The following is an 11,089-nucleotide window of genomic DNA, read 5'->3' on the forward strand; positions in this document are numbered from 1 at the left end:
CCCTTTGCTCTCTACCTCTTTCCTCCCTTCTCTCTTTCTCTTTGGTTTCCTAGTCTCGCCTCCTCCCTCTCTCCTCTTTCCACTCCCTCTCTCTCTCCTCTTTCTCTCTTTCATCTCTCTCTCTCTCTTTCTCCTTCACTCTTGTCATTTCCTGCAGCAGATCTGGGTTGACAGGAAGACAGCTGTGTTCAGTGGAGATGTGTTTGTGTGAAATCCGACTCAAAATAAGCCCGCTGCGCTCTGTCTGCGTCCAATTATGAAGCGGTTTAATGCCAGAGAATCAGGAAGCACTCGTTAGCATGCTAGCTGTGAGCGAATTAGGAATAACTGGACCACTTCAGTCGCATGTCACCTTTTATTACGCATTATCCTGTGGTATAATTTTGAAGTTTAGTTTTGATGCGCTCTCATCTCTTTGCTCCCCGCGTTAAGTCACTCCCCCTTCAGAGCGCTATCACAACACAATCAGCGTGCATCTCGCTAATGAAACTACTGCACATCGCATCAGGTTTGTGAAATTGTGTGTTGTTTTGTATCATATTTTTGTACATTTTTGGAGAATTGTCGTGTGGGAGCATGGGTGACATAAGCTTGACAGACAGAATTTTACAGCTAATCATGAGGAGGGTGCGAATAGAGCGCGGGAGAGATCGCTACATTATTGAAACATGCACTGATGACATATAAAACCTCTTCAGGCGTGTTTTTGTTAAAAGAACAATGTTATAACAGAGTAGAAAGTAGGGCCTGACCGATATGTTGATTGGTTGATATTATCGGCTATTGGGCTAAATCTTGCCGATATGGGCCGATAGTCCACGTGGACATGTTATAGCTTGTCATAAAGCTTTGACTCTCTATATTATGTCAATTTAATCCAATTTACAGACAGATAAATGTTCTAATATGTGACCCAGAATCAGTATTTTTCTGCAGAGTCATTTGTCTTGTGTTTGTGACGCCGTACTGCCCCTGAACGCACCTCCAGCGTCACGTGTGCTTATTTACACCCGTGCGCAGCCAAAGCTCCACGTGCACAACACTGAGGAACTGGTTTTAAACGATCTTGTGTCTGATCCATGATAGTGACTATAAATAATAGTAAACTTCAGTTTACTATTTTAGATCAGCAACAAAACTACTGCTTGTTTGAGTGCGGAGAGGAGATGACTGTCCTGCAGACAGAGGACACACACAGCTGCTGTCAACATGGTGGATTATATTCATTTTTACGGACGAATCGGTTTGAGTCAGGATTAAAAGGACACTTATTTGTGAAGACTTGTGATCTGAGAGGAGCCTGTGTGAGCGGTGAGTGTTGCAAATGTGTCAGTTTTAGAGCTGCTTTTGGTTCTTTCTCATTGTTTAGCTCTTAGCTGCTGTAGCTCTCACACATAAACAGCCTGTTTCCTCTTCCACTGGCCTAGTGCAAAGTGACTATAGTGGCTGTGTCCATGTTACAGGACTTGCATTGAAATGTAAATGAGCTGTGAATAGAGGTGTGAATGATCCGCATTTACGCAAATCATTAATTACCGTGGTGCAGACGCATTTAGTGCTAAAGTCTAATAGTGGTAGTTTACATACTTTCTTTACTGGCTAGAATTTGATGCAAAAATGCCATTAGACTGACCTATTGTCTTTAAATATGACTGTAAAGAGACAGAATAACAATAAATGTGGCCTAAACAAACCCAATTGAAAATTCAGTAGACCAAGATAAAATATTTACAGTGAATTTTATTAAATATTATTAAATATATCAGCTTTTATATCGGCTATCGGCAGCTCCAGCTCTCAGTTTATCGGTATCATATCGATCCATATCGGTCGGGCCCTTGTAGAAAGCTCCAAAAGTCTATTTTGCATCTTTAAAACAAACTAGTTCTGTTTTTCCACGATTTTTAAGACTCTAAAAATCAACTACAGCGAATTTTAAATCATTATATTATTTGTAATTTGGAGAAAAAAATAAGTTAAAAAAAAGAACAACAAAAGTGAGCCGGTGCTGCTTTGCTTTTCTATATAGCGTTGAGACAGCAGACCTCACAAACACATCCAGACAAACACTGAAGTGGGAGACAGTCACAGAGAGATGCATCGTGGGTTGTCGTCGCCGCGGGAACCGGGAAGCAGCCCAGCGGGGGGCCTTGCACAGATTTACTTTAGAGACACGCTCGTATCTGCTGAAATCTGGAGGGACACATTCACTGGTCATGAATGGATCAGATGGAGATGACAAGAGAGGAAAGGCAATTAGACGAGGAGCTGTAACTAAGACTAAGACGAAGGTAGGTCACGATAATTACTGTTTTGATTTATAGTTGTTCTTCTTCAGTTCAGTTAGTGCTTCAAACTTTATCGTGACAGTTCAAGTAAAGCTACGTATTGTTGTTTTGGGCATCATGGTGTTCTGTAGATCTGTGTTGTTTAAAACTTGTGCATGCAGCCAAAATTCTGGAAATGTTTTTGACTTTCATTCATGCTTTGCTGTGTAAACTATGGCTGTTTGAACACTTTCTATTGGCCAGTCTATGTCATGCTCTGATTGAGTGACAGGTCATTATAACCAATAACAGTGAAGTGTGAAGTCTCAGAGGAAAAAGATACAATTACAAGCGAAAAGATCATAGTAATAATGCATTTTATTCACTGTATAGTGTTTGTCGCTGCACAGAGAACACAATTAAAAGCAGTAGGAGGTGGAGATGGGTATAAACAGAAAAATGATGAGCCATGTCCAGTTATCAGATGATTTACTTTTCACTCCAGTACCACCAAAGAAAAGCTTACACTTTCCCTGTACCACCAGATCTAAACCAGGTCTATGACAGGACTATTCCAGGTGTAATCTAGGACTAGACCAGGTCTAAAAATGGATTGCATTATTTCCACTGAAGATCTAAACAGGAAATGATCCAAAAGAGGACAAAACGTAGATTCAATGGACTCAGGCTGTCACATGTACCATAGTTTGAGAAACACAGATTTGATCTTAAGTAGCATTTAGAAGTAAATTTCTTTGGTCTTCTCATGTTCGACTGATGTAGCGTGGACCACGTCAGGCTGAGGCTCTATCCGTGTCTCTGTTTTTGGCGCCCCCTAGAGCCACGTCTAGTCTCACTTTGGTCACTTCTCTTTCGAGTAAGTTTTGGGGCTGGAGAAGCAATCCTATAAGATAAAAAATAAAATACAAATATTCAAAATGACTGATGTATCGTGCTAAACCAGGACTGAACAAGGTCTAAACCAAGACTAAACCAGGACTAAACCAGGACCAAATACAGACTTAACCTGGACTGAACCAAGGCATTGCCAGAGCTAAACCAAGACTGAACCAGGACTGAACGAGGACTAAACCAGAACTAAACCAAGACTGAACCAGGACTGAACGAGGACTAAACCAGAACTAAACCAAGACTGAACCAGGACTGAACGAGGACTAAACCAGAAATAAACCAAGACTGAACCAGGACTGAGTCAGGAATCAGTCATGACAAAACCAGGACTGAATCCTGACTTAACCTGCACTGAACAAGGACAGTACCTGAACTAAACCAGAACTAAACCAGTATCAAATCAGTACTAAAACAGAACTGAACCAAGACTAAATATGGACTTAGCCAGGACTGAACCAGGACATTGCCAGGTCTAAAGAGCTAAACCAGAACTAAACTAAGACTAAACCAGAAATAAATCAGAACTAAACCAGGACTAAACTAGGACAAGAATGGATTGCTGTATATAAGCCGACACTGAAACCTGGGACCTTTTTGCTGTGAGGTGCTCAGTGGGAAAGTAAAGTATATTGTCATTATAAAAAGAAAGCAGCAGATTTACCTTTTGTTCTTGAATGTGACAATTTGAGCTGTGGATCTGGACATTTTCAGAGGTTCAAAATGGACCAACTCTTCTGAGTAAGAGTCACACGACTGAGACCGACTAAAGAATAAAAATAATAATAAAAGAATGTTAAGGTGACAACTACTGCCATGGACGAGCAGACTGTAGGGTCCAAGACTGAAACATCACTAGACCAGGACTGAAGCAGGACTGAAGCAAAACTGAAGCAGAACTCAACCAAGACTGAACCAGAACTAAACTAGGACTGAACCAGAATTAAACCAGGACTGAAGTAGGACTGAATCAGGACTAAACCTAAACCAGGACTAAAACTGAGCTAAACCAGGACTGAACCAAAATTAAACTAGAACTAATGAAGAAACATTATGGGTTTACCAAATAAGTAAACACAAGTCTGTTTTATGAATTTCAACACATATTTAAACCTTATTTCTTCGTTTCTCCAATGAACTGTTTTAGCCTTTTGTGATTCTCAGAGTGACACTTGTGCACATGCACCGTAGACAAAACAAAACAAAACCCAAAAAACTCTTAAACAACTTAATTAAATACTTAACAATATATTTAGTTGCATTGTCACTTATACTTGATGTATTTCTAGCATATATTACAAAAAAAGGGAAAATATTATGACTTACATTGAGAACATTATTGCAGTGTCGCCCGTCTCTGTAAAATGTGACCTGCTTCCTCAATTGTGATTCTCTTTCAACGTGACTCTCAGGAATGGGGACGGACTGGTTTTCCACAATATCAAAGACTGCATAAGCTTTTCCCAGTCAAGATCACCTCTTAAAGTAAAAGGAAAAAAGTGTCTTGATATTACTGACTGTAAGTTTCAGCATGTACATGTTTTGTATCCCGTTTGTTAGTGTTGCATTTGCAGTTTAATCCTGATTTTGCAAAAAAACTATTATTTAAACAGAACTGCAACTGTGCATATGTGCAAAAACAAAACATAAGTACAATTCTCAGCTCACTCATTCCATACTTTTCTTTCTGCTGTTCTGCATATAAATCTTTATAATAAAAACAATTAATAGATTAATAAATTAATAAATTGTGGTTTAGACCTGGGGACCTTTTAAATTTGGGATGTTACAAGATTTGTGTATAATTGGCACAAAAAGCCAAATATACACAAAGTTTCACCAGTGATCTCAATCTCAGTTTTGTGAAATAATGACAATTACAGTGATCTGCAGTTTGACAGTTTATTCATGTTTAACAATAGAATTATTTTCTTACATAGACAGAACAAAACATACATTTTGACCTTTTCTAATCTAGGCTCAAAAAATAAATAAATAAATATGTATTAATTGAAGGAGCATTCATATTTGGCCTGGTTTGGGCCTAGTTTGAGCCCGTTTAGTCCGGACTTGGTTTTCTTTCTCGTTCTTAGTCCTGGTTTAGTCTTGGTGTAGTCTGAGATTAGTTTTGGTGTTTTTTTGTGCAAATGTGAATGTACCCTCAGACTGGCTTTAACACTCAGTAATGCAGTAACACCTTGTACAATTAGTTTTGTTATTTCACTGTTAACTATACTGCATGTTCTTATAATGATTTGATTTTATTGGAAAGCACACTGGTCACTCGGAATACTGTAAATGGCATTATACATCTATGTTGATTGATCATGATTAGCATTTTAATACAGTCTTCAAACTCATCTTTCAGTCACAGACAAAAATGCAGAGTAGCCATAACTTAAATATTCCTGTTTTACTGTTTCCTGTTTGGAGATGGCCATGGCCTCAGCTTGATGTTTGGTCCAATGATGGTCACTCTCAGGGCTTCTTGGATTTGGAGCAATCCTGAAGGAAAAACAAAAGAAAACAAAAGAAAACAAAAAACATAAAAAATAAGGATAAACTGTGGTAATTCAGTTCAGTTTACTTTCATAAATATTACATAAATACATTTCTCTGTAGCTATTGACATTGTAAAAAATTAACACTGGTCTCCAAATTATGATAAAGTTGCAGACTTACTGTTGAGGTTTTTAAAGTCTGACAGGATTGACATGGATCTGGAAATTTTCACATTTTCAAAACGGAACAGCTGATCAATAAGGGGCAGAAACGGTCTGTAGAAAAAAGAAGAAAAGAAAAATCTTTGCCTGTTAATATTTTCTAGTGTATAATTTTGGTTTATCTGAAAATTGGAGGAGTCAGACACAGGGAGGTCAGGCTAACTCCACACTGTCTTACCTGGCCCAGGACTTGGAGGTTTTCACAGGAGCCGATACATCAGAATCTGAGTAGGACCGAAGCCGACTAAAAAACAAAATGAAACAAAAAGTAGGGATACATCAATATTAATACACTGGGTATATGACCAATACCACGTGCCAGTACTTGTACTTGCCAGTGTGCTACTGATCCCATTAGGCCTAAAACTGCCCTACATGACCATAGACTCTGAGCGGAGACTGAGCAGAGACTGAGCTGAGCATAAAGAAGCACATTAACTGTTCTTCACATTGAGCTCAGCTGTAATCACATGCGGCCATTATATGAACTATGAAAATATTTAATACTCTCAAAGGTTTTTATTGTGCATAAAGAATCTCAACACAGTGCTTTGTTTACATAGTAGCATGCTAATGTTGCTAACTGATGCTATGATTTGCTTGTGTCTGCATTATGACATGTTGTAAAAAACACTGAAATGACGTAGTTTGGCTGTGGAAATCACACTCACTGTTCCAGAAGTAACCCTGTAGCCCTGTACCACGTGGTAAATATTACCTACCTACCTACTCATCTAAATAATACTAGAAATATACCCAAATTTCAGCCCCTTAAATAAATATTCCAGCGAAAAAGTAGGTACTATAATGACATTGTGTGTAAATTATAATAGAACAAAAACAAATACTTAAGTACAAATTTTACATATCTGTACTTGACTCAAGGACATTTTACAATGGATACTTTTTACTTTTACTTCACTACATTTGAGAGCAGGTATCTGTACTTTCTACTCCACTACATTTTAGATATGGAAAGAAAAGTAAAAAGTACTTTTCTTTATGGTTTGAGATCTGCTGAAATGGCTTTTGTTTATTTATTTATTTAGCACATTTAATTTGAGTTACTACAATAATACAAAAACACAGAAACAGCTAGAAAAATTAAGAAATCAATTGAATCAATTCAAATCTGCTAAATAATTTTTCAAAATCACTTCATTACATCATTTAATTGTTCTAAAAATCTCTCTTAAATACTTAAATACTCTTAAAGTACCCATAACAAGTGCTTTAATACTTTTACATAGGTAGATTTTTACCTTTGTATCTGTAATTTTACTTAAGCAACAACACTGACTATTTCATCCACCATTGTTAGATAATAATATTGCAAAATTAACATTCTAAATAATTAACTCTTATTTATGTTGTTCATAAAGCTTTCTCAAATCACATTAAGTATTATTTTAAGTACAAATCTGAGAATTATTATAATAGAAGAAGTAAAACTTACCATGAAAACATTGTTGGCATGTGTCTGTAAAGAAGAAGAAGTGTCAGTGCTGTTGTTGTCGCACTCATATATTTATACTCATAGGAAAAGGGGAAGTTGTTAGTTTCAGATTTTGCCCTTTGTTTGTATAGTTCTTATTTTAGTCCTGTTGTTGTCCTGGTTCAGTCCTGGTTTAGTCCTGGTTTAGTCCTGCTTTTAATCGTCTTGGTTTTAGTCTTGGTTTTAGTCCTGGTTTAGTCCTGGTTTAGTCCTGACTCTCGCAGATGTTGCAGTTGTAGCACAAATCGTATCTAAAATGCATGACTGCTTTTCTCGGCCGGACACATTAGTTTAGTCGAGCAAACTGGAGTAGTGTGAGTGAGGCGACAGTGCTATCAGAAAACTAGGAATAATTCATTAGAAAATGTACAAAAATGTACTAAAAATGTACTATAAATGTACTCTGTATTATAAGGGAAAGCATTTGTCTTATAAGGGATACAAAATTTCTAAACTATAGAACAGGGCACTTAAAGGGCAGGTACCGGATTTTTTCCATGTATTTGAGCAAAATGTGTCTTGTCCTAGTTCAGATATATTATATAAGCAGCTCTTTAGTTCAAAATAAGTCCGCTCTGTGCTGTGCATCTAATTATAAAGCATTTTATTGTCAGATAATCTGGAAGTGCACTGTTAGCATGCTAGTTTTGCAGTGTTCACACTCACTGTCCCTGAGCCAACATGGTCCTGTAAAAGGCTGTTTAATTTATCTTCTACAAACTTAAACTAAAGAACTGAAAAATCTGGTAAACTTAGGGTCATCATGTTTGTGTTGGTGATCACAGTCAGTCCTGCTGACGTAAGGGAGCTGAGGGGGGACATTTGAGTAACCTACAGACATCAAACTGTTAAAATCTTTACCTGTGGATTTTTATACTGTCATAATTACCATAATGTGGAGTCCAGCTATTGAAAACTTTACTAAAAATATGGTTATAAAGGTTATAATTTAATTTATTAATTAGGTGTAATTCATAATGGTTAGTTAGAATCCATATTCACGTGTATTCATTTTGTGTCTTGAATCTATATTTTCCTTTTGGGGGGAAGTTGACCAAGAGCTAATTCCTCATTTTTACGTTTATGGTGATTTTCTTCGCACTACATGTTTCCGGTTTTTTTTTTATGGACACAGTTATTAATTGTGGTCATGGTTAAGCAGAATCTTTGTTGTTTGTCCAAAAAAATTCAAATTAGATATTTTCCCTAACTGTTCATCGCTAGACTTATATTACACTATTTTCTGATCTGTTATAATGTTGTTTCCTCATCACAAACAGACCTGGAGTTGTGTTTTGTTTTATTCACACATGTTTAATTAACACACAAAACCCTGCATATTTAGGTTGAGTTCTTCTCATATGAAAAAATACTCTGTTCCACTTTGTGATGTCATGTGGTAATACAGGAAGTGCTCCACTGTGTTTTTAAACTCATAGACTTTCACTAGAATCATTTGGATAATTTGGGCCCTGGATTTGATTGCCAATCTCAATTGAACTAAAGGTAAAAGAAGCTGTTTAGTTGAAAACTACCACTACATGACATCACAAGGTGGAACAGAGCACTTTGAGCTTTGAAGATTTAGATAGACTAATAAGAAAGGGTTTCTGATGGAAGTAACAACGTATAACATGACTTACAGTTCACAAATGTAAATTTTGCACAATATAGGATTTTTAAAACAGATCTGTTATGGAAAATCAACTTTTCAGAGCTTTTAATCATGTTATAGCTCTCCCCCCTTCTCATTTACCCTCTGGAAGTTGTATTTGGAGTGATTTGTGCAGGTTTGACTAATCTTAATCTCACCATATTGCCGATCAAGAATGTAGCCATAAGTGCTCCGGACCCTCACGGCCTGTTTGCATTGACTCCAATGGAGACACGAGAAACTGTCCTGTTTTCTCTATTTTGGTTTCACTTCAGTTGTTTTCACACTTGGACCAAATATTTCTCTCAATAAAACAAAAATAACCGGAGTATCTGAGAGAAGGCAGTCAGGCTGCTGTCCAAAGAGCACAGATGGGAGACAGAACTCAACACCTCCTCATCCGCGTTAACCACTCTGCCGCTCCATCACAGAGGCGCCGAGGTGAGACCAACGTGAAGAAAGTGGGAACGGAATTAGATAAGTGTTCATTAAGGAAAATTATAATTGGAATAGGGTTGGGAAAAGGTCTAATTGCTAATTTTCTGACACATATTTCAATCAGATTAGATTTTGGAAGATTGAGTTTCGAAAGTATTGAAAATCAGATACTAGAAAGTAGTATTAAAACTGTATACTCATTTGATACTAAAAAAGTCACATTCACAGCACAGAAATGAAGCTTTACTGCATGATCTTGAGCTTTATCAGAACAAGTATAAGAGCACATAGACTAGTACACACACATGGACAACTATGGAACCTACCTGGACCACTGAGGTTTTACACACATATAAAACCACATGGGAATAGAAAAGAAATTACGATTTAATGTTGAAAATCACATTCTGTTGTCTAAATAAAGAGTATTTGTAATGATCATTGTATCTGACACGGAGTACCAAGTCTATTTTTTAGAATTGAAATGAAGTTTGAAATTTTAGTATTGTGACATTAGTTTATAGTGCACATTTGAATCTTGGGGCACTGACATTTGTGACACAAAGAAGAGTTAAACCTCCCAAATGGGAACTGAATGGGAAATGAAACTGTTGTGCTTTTTAAATATATAACCACATATTGGAAGCGAACTTGTTTCTGTTATGACCCAGGGCTACTTCTCTTTTCACAATGGAGGATTAGAACCCAGATGCAAAAAATGGTAAAACTAACAAAACAACAACATGAGGCTATTTACAAGAATGAACAAAAAGAGAGTCTTAACAGAGTAGTTATATATGTATTACCAAAAAGGATAAAGCTAACAGAACTAAATTGTTCAAATGATATGAACACAAAAGCAACAGAACAAATCTGACTCTTAACTAAGTCCAAAGCACTACTACTGTCTCAAAGTTCACAAAGTTACACAAAAACTGCATGGAAGACACAGCAAATGTGGCAGGCTGATTACATATCAGCAGCAAGGACTTGACATGTAGCGACTGGAGGAGCTGGGGCCATAACTGTGGGCAGTTCAGATTTCAAAGGGAAACTTATAAAACAATACACAGTCTTACAGTCTTTGATGGAAATGGGGTTTTCAAATCAAGAAAAAGTAACAGAGTGATCTAAATATGTTATGTATTAGGAGTTAATACCTGCCTAAAATGCCTCACTCAGGCGACTGTCAATTCTCTTTGCTCTGTAATTTGGCCTCTGCTTCTTCTAACTGCTCCTGTTTTAAATGAGAACAAGTTATACACAGACGAAAACTCCGCCTACATTTTTGGGAGTGACTATAAGAACAGGTGTAGCTGGTGTCTCTGGGGATAGTCTAAGAAACGGTAGATTGAGCATTTCTTGGATCTTGACAATTCCCAGGTCAAAGCTGAATCAAATCTCACTAAACATGAGATTTAGAGACTTCATACACTACTGGTCAAAAGTTTTAGAACACCCTAATTTTTCCAGTTATTTATTTCAGTTCAAGTCGTGCAAGTCCAATGAAGAGCTTGAAATGGTACAAATGTAAGAACTGAACAGCCAGAGGTTTAAAAAAAAGGATAAAAGATACAAAACACAAGTCCAAGCTCTGCCAAAA

The 11,089-nt window shown here is 37.0% G+C and overlaps 1 long non-coding RNA gene across 1 annotated transcript; it reads right to left on the minus strand.

The window, feature by feature from the left end:
• Positions 1 to 2,627: 2,627 nt before the first annotated feature.
• LOC110167841 (uncharacterized) lies at positions 2,628 to 7,436 on the minus strand. Its single transcript, XR_002318999.2, has 4 exons — positions 7,356 to 7,436; positions 4,503 to 4,655; positions 3,841 to 3,942; positions 2,628 to 3,171 (listed from the first exon to the last, which is right to left on the minus strand). It is a non-coding gene; the product is annotated as an uncharacterized LOC110167841 (long non-coding RNA).
• Between the last annotated feature and the right edge of the window lie 3,653 nt (positions 7,437 to 11,089).

The sequence above is a fragment of the Boleophthalmus pectinirostris genome, unplaced genomic scaffold, assembly GCF_026225935.1.
Source record: "Boleophthalmus pectinirostris isolate CB_2022bp ecotype Guang Dong unplaced genomic scaffold, ASM2622593v1 HiC_scaffold_17, whole genome shotgun sequence".
Taxonomy (NCBI): domain Eukaryota; kingdom Metazoa; phylum Chordata; class Actinopteri; order Gobiiformes; family Gobiidae; genus Boleophthalmus; species Boleophthalmus pectinirostris.